Genomic DNA, 12,701 nt, shown 5'->3' on the forward strand with positions numbered 1-12,701 from the left:
AAATAAAACATATGCAAAAGTACTTCCTGTATTGCTTGGCTATGTAGACATAGTACCTTCTCAGGATCTATGATTACAAATAAGTGTTTTTAAATGGCAAGATTCCACATGTTGGATCAGTGCTCATTTTTAATCAATCTCTGGGAATCATGACTATATCCATTATATTCATTCCATGAAATAGGAAACAAATGCCACATAATTCTTACATGTGCTCTTTGCAAAAATTAATTGTGATGGATTATTACTTCTTTTCTAGCCAAATCAAACTAAGAAACATAATGCTTCAAAACAAAATACATTTAGTTAGAAGACCCAGTTAAACCCAAAGATAGTCCTACTACATATTTCCAAGGTTACCCCATCTCATAGATTCCCATGACATTAATGAAAGAGAAAGACATATTTGGGAGCACATATAGCCAGGAAACCCATGAACCTGAATCTGAACCTGAACTACTCAGCCTTTGGATTACATCTCAATGTTTTTCTATAAAGTTGTTGATGTCATCTGTTGGGCAATTTCCTCTTCTGTGCCTTAAGCTGCTTGTTCCAGAGGGTTACAATAAAGTACTGGGCTATATTCTCTTTTGTGCTACTATCTTCTGATGCCTCACTGAATTGCAACTATTACATATTTTACTCACTGCAAGGATGTGATCAGCGTTCTTCCTCATATAGACTATGACTAATTCAACTCTTATGGGTCAGCTCCACAGCTGTACTCTGACTGGGTTTTTTTGTTTTTGTTTTTACTTAGGTCAAATCTATTTTTTGGACTCCTTCCTGTCTCAGAAAGCACTCTCATATAGACTTTCCTAGTATTCATATTGGAATGAAAAATTCCTTTCATCTTTCATGATATACCTGTAAGCTAGCATTAACAATGGCAGCCAACCTGATAACTCATTTTAGTAAGTCTAGGCTAGAGCTATTTACCCTTATCTGGCATTAAAGAGATCGTACCACAAACCCTATTTTCCATGATGTATGCTCCTAATATGCAAATATTTGACTGCTACATTTTTTATTACAGCTGGCTTTTGAGTTCCTTAGAAGCAAAAGATTAGATGAATACTTAAGAGACTAGTCCATTATGTACAATTACTATCCTTTCATGTAGATAAAATGGGAGAATTAATGAACAAAAGAATAAATGGTTAGTAGATTGTAAGAGCTCACATTTACAAAAATATTTATGGTCTACAAAGTTCTTAATAAGAATTATGTCAGGAAGCATAAGCATTATTCCCATTTCACAGATAAGAAAAGTCAAGGCTCAGAGAATTTAGAGATGTTTAATGTCATACAGCAATAAATGGTATAGGAAGGAACCTAACCCAGATTTTCTGCCTTCTTAGTTTGCCCAGACCCATTTGTCCTATGCTATGTAGATAAAATTGAAAGGATACTAAGCTTGGCAGGCAATTTTATTATCTACTGTCTCTAGTCAGCCATGTGACCATGAAAATATTCCTTCAGCTTTCTAGGCTGGGGTTTCTTCATCAGTAAAAACATAGCTGTTTCCCATGCCTACAATGTTCTCCCTCTTCATCTTCATCTCTTAAATTCCATGTTCTATGTCATATATCACCTAATAGTCCACCTTCTGCAAGAAGTTCTAGCTCTCTTTTCTCCTATTATTTTTTCTCTGAAATTATTTACATGTAAACAAACTATGCTTTATTCAATTCAGGAATAAAAATTAATACTCATGCATGAGGTCATTAAAATAGTCACAAATTTCTTATCATCTCTGATAAATCTTTTTGCTACATATTTGGCATTTAATGATATTCCTTTTCAGAAAGCTAACCTTCTGGGGGGTAATGAAGATAAAAATAAATCTGTAAAAGTAGGATATCATAAATGGTCAAAGGATATTAACAATTTTCAGATGAAGAAATTGAAACTATTTCTAGTAATATGGAAAGGTGCTCCAAATCATTATTGATCAGAGAAATTCAAATTAAAACAACTCTGAGATACCACTACATACCTAAATTGGCTAAGATGACAGGAAAAAGTAATGACGAATGTTGGAGGGGATGTGGGAAAACTGGGACACTGTTACGTTGTTGGTGGAATTGTGAATACATCCAGCCATTCTGGAGAGCGATTTGGAACTGTGCTTAAAAAGTTATCAAACTGTGATCCAACCTTTGATCCTTTGATCCTTTTGTGACCCTTTGATCCAACAGTGTTATTACTGGGCTTATATCCCAAAGAAATCTTAAAGAAGGGAAAGGGACCCACATGTGCAAAAAAGTTTGTTGCAGCCCTTTTTGTAGTGGATAGAAACTGGAAATTGAATGGATGCCCATCAATTGGAGGATGGCTGAATAAATTGTGGTAAATTAATATTATGGAACATTATTGTTCTATAAGAAATGATCAGCAAGATGATTTCAGAAAGGCCTGGAGAGAATTACATGAATTGATTCTAAGTGAAATAAGCTGAACCAGGAGATCATTTTACCCAGCAACAACAAGATTAAAATATGATTAATTCTAATGGATGTGACTCTCTTCAACAATGAGATGATTCAAACTAGTTCCAATTGTTCAATAATGAAGAGAATCAACTACACCCAGAGAGAGAACTATGGGAAATGAGTGTGGACCACAACATAGCATTTCCATTCTTTCTGTTGTTGTTTGCTTGCATTTTTGTTTTCCTTCTTAGATTTTTTTTCTTTCTTTCTAGATCTTATTTTTCTTGTTCAGCAAGATAACTGTATAAATATGTATACATATATTGTATTTAACATATACTTTAACATATTTAACATGTATTCGACTACCTTCCATCTAGGGGAAGGGGTGGGAGGAAGGAAAGTAAAAGTTGAAACAGAAGGTTTGGCAATGGTCAACATTGAAAAATTACCCATGCATATGTTTTGTAAATGAAAATCTATAATAAAATTCTTATTATTTAAGTAAAATCAGATTCCTCATAAAACAGTAGGATATTATAAATATATTATAAATACTATTTGAAGAAAGGCAGAGAGAGAAGCCTACATGTATAGGCTGAAAGTATGCAAAGTTTCAGATTCTCCTGATCTTAAGAGCTAATGGTAATTACTTAATGGATTTTCAAAACTACTTATTTGGTCCTTGTCTATAATATTCAGAGAAGGCTGTACCTACAATATTCCATTCAGTTATAAGTACATCACTACTACCAGAAAACATTTCTTTTCTGCATTATTTCATGGAAATGGTCTATCTATAAAATAAGAGGGTTGGACTAGATGGTCTCTGATGTTCCTTCCAGTTTTAAATCCATAATCTTAAAAAAATTACAAAGTGCTGCATGGAAAAAAAAAAACTCCAATAATTAATGATAATAGCTGATCATTGTATATAGATCTTCATAGTTTACAAAGTACTTCCCAGGGATTGTTTCTCTTGATCCTTATTATAACACTGAGGTAGATAATGCAAATATTATTATTCCTAGTTTAGATAGGGAAACTGAGTCTCAGGGAAGTTATGTGATTTGCCCGAATTTGCACAGCTTGGCTGTTGAGGCTAAATTAAGTTAAGTGCTCTCATTTCAGGTCTTCATTAGACAGTGGAAAGAGAAATTCTGTCCTGGCCTCTAATATCTTTGAGCCAGGTCTATACATATTAGCACCAGAGAGACACATAGAGATTATCTAGTCCAAATCCATTAGCCTTTACAGAAAATTATTGGCTAAGTGAGGACTAGAATTCAAGTTTATTGATACTGTCTGTAGCTTTCTCCAATGGGCAGTCTTCAATGACTAGGGTTAAAATAATTAGAAGAGGCAGTTTTAAGGATGCTCCTGTTATTTAAAAATGTCTCAAATCTCCTCATTCCCCAAACCTAAATCAAAATTTTGGCAGATATGAATTGACACAGACATTGAAGTATAACAGTGGTAGAGAAGCAGTCATTATTCCACTCAATTAAATTAGATTTTCTCAACAAATATTAATTTAAAGCCCTAAAAATGGAGAGCATCAGAGGTTTCACAAAGGAGGAACTGAATTTTGAACAATATAAAAATTATGAGAAATGCCAATGAGTAAGTATGCAGAGGAAGGAAATAGTAAGCCAAATTTGATGTAATATAATTAATGATATAGAGTTAATTTTGAGTCATATACATATGTATATGTATACATATATAAACATATACACATTTGTATGTATATATTTCATGAAACCTAAGTTTAAAATACTTAGACTGCAGTATTAGTTAAGATGAGATGTTAGCAATCTTTCAAAAGATATATGTCAAGATTTTATTTGTCTTTTTTCTTTTGATGTTCTGGGAAAAGGAAGAACAGTGATAAATGTGCCCAGTGGGAAATGGGATGGTGGGGAGATCAAGGAGGTATCAGCATAACAGTCATCATCTTGGATTTGGGGGTAACTCTTCAAAATAGAAGTTCCAATTTATTTTTGTTGATTTTCTTACATGAAACCTTTTTCCTTTTCCCTTTTGATAGTAGTGTCTTTGCCCCTCCTCCAAAATTACCTTGTATTTATCCTATATTTACATTGTCTCCCCCAATAGAATGAAAACTCCTAAAGGGACTTTTCCTCTGTATCCCCAGTGCCAATTATGGTACTTGGCACACAGTGGGAAATAATAAATGTTTTTGGTTGATTGATATACTCTACTGAAATAAGTTATTATTTATTTATGAATAAACCCAAATTAGGTTATAATGATCATGATTTCACTAATGGCAATTTGCCTCGAACTATATTACCCTGATATTTCTGTCCTATAAAGGAAGTAACATCTTCTGTAACAACTGCACACCCAGTGATCCATCATGCATAGGCCAACAATGTTGTAGGGAAATGTGTTATAATAACTAAACATGCTTCATGTATATCATAAGGATTGACTTTAAACATTTTACATTATGCTATTTTGAGGGCTGGCAGCCAGCCCAGTTCCTACCACAGTTCTCAAGTTAAAGTGGAAGGTCATGTGAAGTTGGTTAGCAAAATATACGTTTTGCTTTTCTCCAAGAAAACACTTGAAATTTACACCACCTCATGCATATATTCTCATATTTGAGGAATTGTATATTATGGACTCTACAAGTGCCTTACTTCTGGAAAACAATGTGTATCCTATAAGGTTTCCAGAGGACAATGGTATGGAGGCTCAAATCAGCCTTCTCAGAAGATCCTGAAGAAGCCCAGTCTTCTGAGGACCATCTCAAATTCTTTTGCCCACAACTGCTCTTTCAGTCACAGAATAAGACTCAGATACTGCTCTACTCAATCCTAGTGTTGTGGCAGCAAACTAAAAGTGGGTGACTGTAGTTATTTAACATGTTAATTAACAACCAACCTTCCAGAGGCCCCATTCCTGGACACAATCCTATTGTGTGCTTAGAACAATGTCTAGTGGCTTGATCCCTGTTTCTAGGCATAGTTCTTGGAGGCACTGAACCCATGTTATTGATGATAACCTGATGCATTTCTTTGGCTAAAACTTTTTCCTCACTTGGGATGCTCATCAAACCTAAGTGCTTTAGACAGACACTGTCTTCTTTCCATTCTCCTTCAGACTCTAACACAGAATCTGAAAATTAGAGAAAAGAAGAATATTTTCAGATATGACATTTTCCCAGACTGAACAGCTGACTTCAATGTATTAAGTGGCAGCTTTAAATTAATTAATTAAATTAAAATTAATTGAAATTTAAAATTTAAAAAAAATTAATACTTTCTATATGTCTCTATAAGTAAAAAATCAACAGTGTCCCAGAGATTTGGAAAGAGGATTTAGAATTGATGACATCAATTTGAATTGATGACCAAGGCTTTCAATTTCTAGGTTTAGGAGAAGAGTATTGATTTAAAATAACTTTGAGTGTGTGTGTGTGTGTGTGTGTGTGTGTGTGTGTGTGTGTGTGTGTGTGTATTGAATGACTTAAGCCAAATATGCATATCAAGTTCTTTGGCATCTATCTACTTTTTGGATTCCTTTTTTTTTTTTTTTTGCTGAAGCAATTGGGGTTAAGTGACTTGCCCAGGGTCATACAGCTAGGAAGTGTTAAGTGTCTGAGACTAGATTTGAACTCAGGTCTTCCTGACTTCAGGGCTGGTGTACTATCCACTACACCAACTAGCTGTCCCTACTTTTTTGATTTTTTTGTTTAAATTATAACTATCAGAATGAATGTCTAGAATAAAAATGTAACTTTACACTTATTTATAATCTAATGAAGGAAAGTCTGACATCAATTTTTTTCTTTTTATTTTCAAATAATATCTTTGGATTTCCACATACTAATAAGGTATACAATAGAATATTTTCCCCCTATGGCCTACCAGCATCTCACCTTTTTAGCATCTCTCCTAATGCTGAGGCGGCATGGACAAGGAATCAAAGTTCTAAGATACCATAAACTTTCTATATTGTGTCCATTTCTACAAATGTTCTATCTTTTGAACTTACCACCATAAGTAGACAACTGATTAACAAGATTTTTCAATCAACGAACCAGTATTTGTTAAGTACTTATTGCATGTTTAGCACTACAATCTGAATTGGTTCCTAGAATGACTGGAAATAATGTATTGACCATTTTTTCAAAACAATGTGCTTTTCTGGTGTGTGTGCTTTATTATCATCATACAGACATGGCCAGAGTTTGAACCTGAATTGCCTGGATCACAAAGTGAATAACTAACTTCTCTGGGATGAGGCATCATATTCAATGCCTTAATTTTTGATGCTTCCCCAGAGATAAAAGACTGTGTTTATTTCCATTGCAAAACCTGGTTCAACTTGGCAATGACTTCTTCAGAAATTTCTGGCCTGGCCCGTGGAAAAGAATAAGCTTTCTAAAATATAGACCCAGAGTAATATTTTTCTAAAATGATTTCTCAGTGACTGGAACTGTTAAAATGAAAATACACAATACAAATATAGGAGACAATAGCACTGTTTCAGCATTTATTCAATTCTGAGATCCCTTTACAAATAAAACTTCAAAGGCTTCCCTCCAACTAACAAGCTTTTTTTTTTTTTTTTTTTTTTTTTTAATGTAGTCTGTCAAAGAGAGTTGAAGTTGCCAATAAATTAAAACAACAGAAATGGAACAGCTTCTTGGAAAGGGAAATTGCTCCTTTACTCTTAATTCTCTAATTGTTCAGATTAAGGGTGTGGTAAATATCCCCTTAGAAGAGAGGAAATGAATTTATTTAGCCTAGAGAAGAGAAGGCTGTGGGAGGAAAATATATAATCTTGAAACAGATTAGAGATTTGCTGGAATGTTTTCTTTCAGCAAAGAAATTGAAAAGCAAAAGTAATTGAAACAAGACATTTGGAACAATTTTCTAACTGTTCTAGGACTTTACAATATATTAGCAAAGGAGATTATAGATTGTCCTTCTCAAGTGATTCCACAACTTCAATGAAGAACTAAGCATCACTCTATAGCCAGAAATGCCAAAAGGGAAAAGAAGAAAGAAGAAAGAAGGAGGAGAAAGAGGAGGATGGGGAGAAAGAAGGGGAGGAAGAGGAAGAAGAGGAAAAAATGGTGGAGAGGCAGTTCAGAAAAACTAACAGGTTAGTTTTATGTTGAGAGAGTTTATCAACTCTCAAAGCACATGTAATATTCCCATACTCTCTGCAAAAAGAGGGAAGCACATTTTGGGATCTTTTCTTTGGGACCATCTGTAGTTATTGTAATTAAATAGTGTCTGAGTTTTTAGTCATGTGTTGCTGCTGCTGCTTTCTTTTTGCATTATTTTAATCAATAGAAAAGCAACTAGATGATTCACTGGACAGAGGGCTGGACCTGGAGTCAGGAAGACCCAAGTTCAAATCTGGCTTCCTATACTTACCTAGCCAAGTAACCCTAGCCAAGTAACTTAATGTGTTTGTCTTAATCCACTAGAGAAGGAAAATGCAAACTACTTGCCAAGAAAACCTCATTCAAGATTATGAAAAGTTAACACAATCATGAAAAGTCAGAAAAGACTGAACAGCAGCAACAAAATCAAAATATTTATTGATTCCTAGTTCTGCTTATCTCAAAGAATGTCTGGGGGAGGGGAGAGAAATAATGTATATACAGGTAAGTAAATTTTAAAATATACACACATAGAAAATATGATGCAATTTGATGGAGGAAAAGAGCACTAACCTTTGTGGGACCCAGAAAAGGCCTCTAGTAGGAATAATGTTTGAGCAGAATTTGAAAGGGAGATAAAGATTCCTATATCCAATAGTTCTGGAGATAAGGAGAATATCCAAGAAGGATGAAGGGGGGAAGGAGAAACCAGTCTTTAATGGAAGAATGAAAGGGACAGATTGAATAGCATGTACAGTGAAAGGCAGATAAGAAAATTTGGCTGGAATATAAAATGCATGAAGGAGACAGAATAATACAGAATGAGGGGAATGGAGGCATGAGAAAATGTAAAGAGTCAAGAATGATTATGAATCTATAAGCTGGATAACTGGAAGAATGTTCTTATTTTTGACAAAATAGAGAAGTTAGGGAGCAGACAAACATCTCCCATTTTATAGCTATGTTTTCCACTAAGTGTTTTTTCAATTAAGGCAAAAATAAACATAGTTAAGGGAGAACTGAAGACCAAGATGGGTGAGGATATAGTAATGGCTTATCTAATCACTATAAATAAATTAAAGTCCTCTATGTGAAGAAATTATATCTTAGCAAAGTGAAAGAATAATTTATAATTTCAAATTGAGTAGAGAAAACCTGCATGAATTGCAAAGAGATGAGTGGTATAGAATATTCTGGTCACATCCTGTGTTGGATTGGTGTAATTTTATGTCTGAATCTGCATAAGGCCCTGCTTCTTACATTATGGGTCATGACCCCATGTGGTATCTCATAACTGAATGTGGGAGTCACAAAATTATGTTGTTTTTTATCAGTGTTTGATTTGTATAACCATTTTATACACCTATATACCTGGGATTGTATAAAAAATTTTCAGGAGGAAAAGGGATCACAAGTAAAAAAAATTTTGAGAAACCCTGATCTAAGGTAAGGTACCTCTGCAGAAATTTACAATGACTAATTTTCATACCTGAGGCACTTGGGATAATAAAGTAATATAGTGGGAGAAGGAAGTCAATAAGCAGATTTTCTGGATTTATTAAAATGATAGTCACAGAACCATAAGACAATGCCCAGAAGGAACAGGTTGTAATAGAACTTTGGGCCAGAACTAGTAGGAACAATGTAAGCTCTTATCCTTTGCTTAATTTTTCCCCCATGGTTAAATAAGTTGTAGTATGTGAATGTAGTGGAATACTATTGTGCTATAAGAAATGATGAGCAGGCAGATTTCATAAAAACCTGTAAAGATTTACCTACATTGATATAAAGGGAACTAAGGAGAACCAGGAGAACATTGTATATAGTAATAGTGACATTTTGTGATAATCAACTATGAATGACTTAGCTCTTCTTGGTAATCCAATGATCCAAGATAATTTAAATGTTGTCTTCATACAGAGAAAGAATGAGTTTGAAGGCAGATTGAAGCATACTGTTTTCAATTTTTTTTCATGCTTTTTTTTCCTTTTGCAAACTATGATTTTTTTTTTCAAACTGTCTTCTTTCACAACATGACTAATATAAAAATATGCTTACCATCTGGGGGGATGGAAGGGAGAGAGAAAATTTGGAACTCAAAATTTTATTTAAAAAATGCTAAAAATTGCTTTACATGTAATAAGAAAAAATAAATTATTACTTTAAAATTTTCCCCAAACACAGAATAGGAGAGATATAATCAGAAAGTAATCTGAAAAAAAGTTCTAGAATTTAAATAAATTACAAGCTTAACATGAATCAACTCTATGATATGGCAAACTATACATACCCAACACAATCTTAAGTTGTACTAGCACTGTCCAGGATTAGGGAAGCTATACTTCTACTGTACTTTATACCTCTACTACTACCTCACAGTCAGACAACAAATAGACAATTGTGTTCAGTTTGGGGGATCATATTTTAGGGAAAACATTTAAATAAGCTAGTTCTATAAGAGACCAGCCATGATGGTGAAGGTCAACATGGTGACTGATTGGAGGGAAAAGGTATGTGTAGCTTGGAAAAAAGATATGCTTGACCATACATAAATGGGATTGAAAACAGCAAAGAGGCAAATTTTCGTTCAATGTAAAGAAAACCATCCAAACTATCCCAAAATGAAATGAAAGATGATAAGTTTTCTCTCACTAGAAATTTTTAAGCAAAGACAAAGTGATCAATTTGGGGGCATTCTTTACAGGGGATTTCTTATTTGAGTATGAATTACCCCAAACAGCCTTTAAGTTTCCTTCGAGCTCTGAGATTTAGCATGAATTCCATGTTTTGCAATGGGGCTTTTGGGAGAGAAGGGTATTAATCAAAATTTTATTTACCAATAAGTTAAATTCATAAAATGCTCTTTCCAACACTAAAAAATACAGAGTTCTACAGAAAGAATTCCATATATTCTTCATATTCAAACCCTTCGCCATCTTATCTAATATCAAAATCACAAACTCTGTAAGTCTTTTTCTCATATGTAATCACTTAAAGCCAATCATGGAAATTATTCTACATAAAATATCTCTTGATAAGATATTTTAAATGCCTTTTGGAGGGCTGTTTCTCAGATACAATGATCTTGTTTTTAAAGTATTTTGAAGTATTCATTATGAATATTCTCTTGATGTCCAGTTTTTCCATTGATCTTAACCTTGTTCTTCAAGAATTTTTACAATGTCCAGATTTCTTCTTCTACTAGATGGGTAAGAGCAAGGTTCAACTTTAAGTTGATTTCTTATTCTTCTTATCATCTGGTGACACTATCTTAGACATACAATGTGGAGAAAAAGAGTTGTTCTGTTAACAATAAGAATTCTCATAGGGAGCTATTAACACCTTAACCTTTTCCATACTAAGATAAATTATTATTTCTCTCTTATATTAATAACCAGCTCTAATTGGGGGAAGTATAGGATTTTTTCCCCTCCTAGCTCCTCATTTTCTACTAGGTCAAATCAGCCCCTGAAGAAAAGGGCTGAGAAGAAGACTGGGATTTTAACATTCTCCTCAATCTTGTTTGGACCTCGTCTAATTGGGAAACACTTGTTCTGATTTTAACAAGTAAAATTATTGTTGTCTACATGAATTCTGGACCATAGTATTCAACTTAGATTTGGGTTTAGGATTTTTTTTTGTATAGATTTCCCTGAAGAGAGGGAAGAGTGACATAATCAAAATCAAGTTCCCACAGTCTTAGAATAGGTCAACCTCTCATTATTATATTTATTCTCATTAATTATTAACCAATCACAGTTGAATGCCACCTATCATTCTTTCAAGTGTATATAAGCATGCAGAAGCCACCATGATTCATTGTTAATTTATAAGAGATGGCCAAATGACCATACTTTTATTAATTATTAACTAGTCAAATTAATAAAGTGATTACCCAGAAATTGTCTCAAACTTTTCATTTGTTACAATATCAAGAAGTATAGAATTTTAAGGAGCTGTCCAAATAATAAGATTATTCTGTTCTTATATAGCTGATGAACAAAATTGCCAACTATATATGTATATGTGTGTATGCATGTGTGTATATTTATCCAAACCCATATATCTTTACACATCTGTGTATCTGAGTATATAAATATACTGAAAGTTTGCTTTGAGGTTAAGTGTTTCAGAGAATGTTTCCCCTGTCCTCTAACTTACTAACTTTTCATCTAAAAGTCTGCTGACAGAATGGAAGAGGCCAGGAAATATCAAATTCTAAGAAGGTGATGAATACTTACTATCTGTATAGCTGTAGACAAGTTATTTAATTTTTCTGTGCCTCAGTTTCTTCCTCCATAAAATTATGGGGCTACATCAGATGGCCCTCGGGACCTTTCCATTTCTCAATTTATGATCTATATTCTTTAATCTACATAATTAGAATGAATCATAAAAGATTGGTGAATGGGAAAGGAAACAAAAGAAACTCTAAACTACTAAAGTAACCCTAAAGACAAGGGGTTCTTCCTATAGAAGGCCAAGCCTGATAATCATTCTATTTATGTGCTATTTCCTAAAAGGGATCTATTTTAATTTCTCCAGTCTTTAATGTCCAAAGATACAATGAGTTCATATTCTAGTTGTGTCCTTTCATTACTCAACTTCAGCTTCAGGACAGTTCCAGTTTTCAAGCAGTGAGAAACATTGCCAGAGACCCACCAAATGGTAATAGCATGTATTACAGAAAAGATAACAAAGTTTCCAGCCAAACACAATTACTTTAAAAATCAGTTCTGAAAAAATGGGAAAACTTTCTGGATGAAGAAGAGCATCAACAAACTTGAAAAGAAACACCACTAAAGTAAAAATTGCCCCACATATATACATACACTTTTACAAAGTCACAACAAAGAACCATAGCCTACCTGCCTGAGATAATACTTAGGAAACACAGCACAGCATTTTAGCTGGGGTATTTATAGAAGAGGGCAGACATGACCCTGATGGCAGAACCTACCATAGTTTAGAACTGCAGCTGAGGACAAAGCCCAAAGACCCCTTATATTCCAACTTGGCTGTCTCACCAAGTCTGGAGAAGGAATTAAACACAATGATTTGAATCTCAAGCTCAACCATCCTAGCACCACCACTTTTGTCACAGGATCTCAAAATAA

The 12,701-nt window shown here is 33.9% G+C and overlaps 1 pseudogene; it reads right to left on the reverse strand.

Moving 5' to 3' along the window:
- Positions 1 to 12,701, reverse strand: part of LOC141551074 (uncharacterized) — a 191,745-nt pseudogene that overhangs the window by 136,063 nt on the left and 42,981 nt on the right.

Source organism: Sminthopsis crassicaudata, chromosome 1 (genome assembly GCF_048593235.1).
Source record: "Sminthopsis crassicaudata isolate SCR6 chromosome 1, ASM4859323v1, whole genome shotgun sequence".
Lineage (NCBI taxonomy): Eukaryota > Metazoa > Chordata > Mammalia > Dasyuromorphia > Dasyuridae > Sminthopsis > Sminthopsis crassicaudata.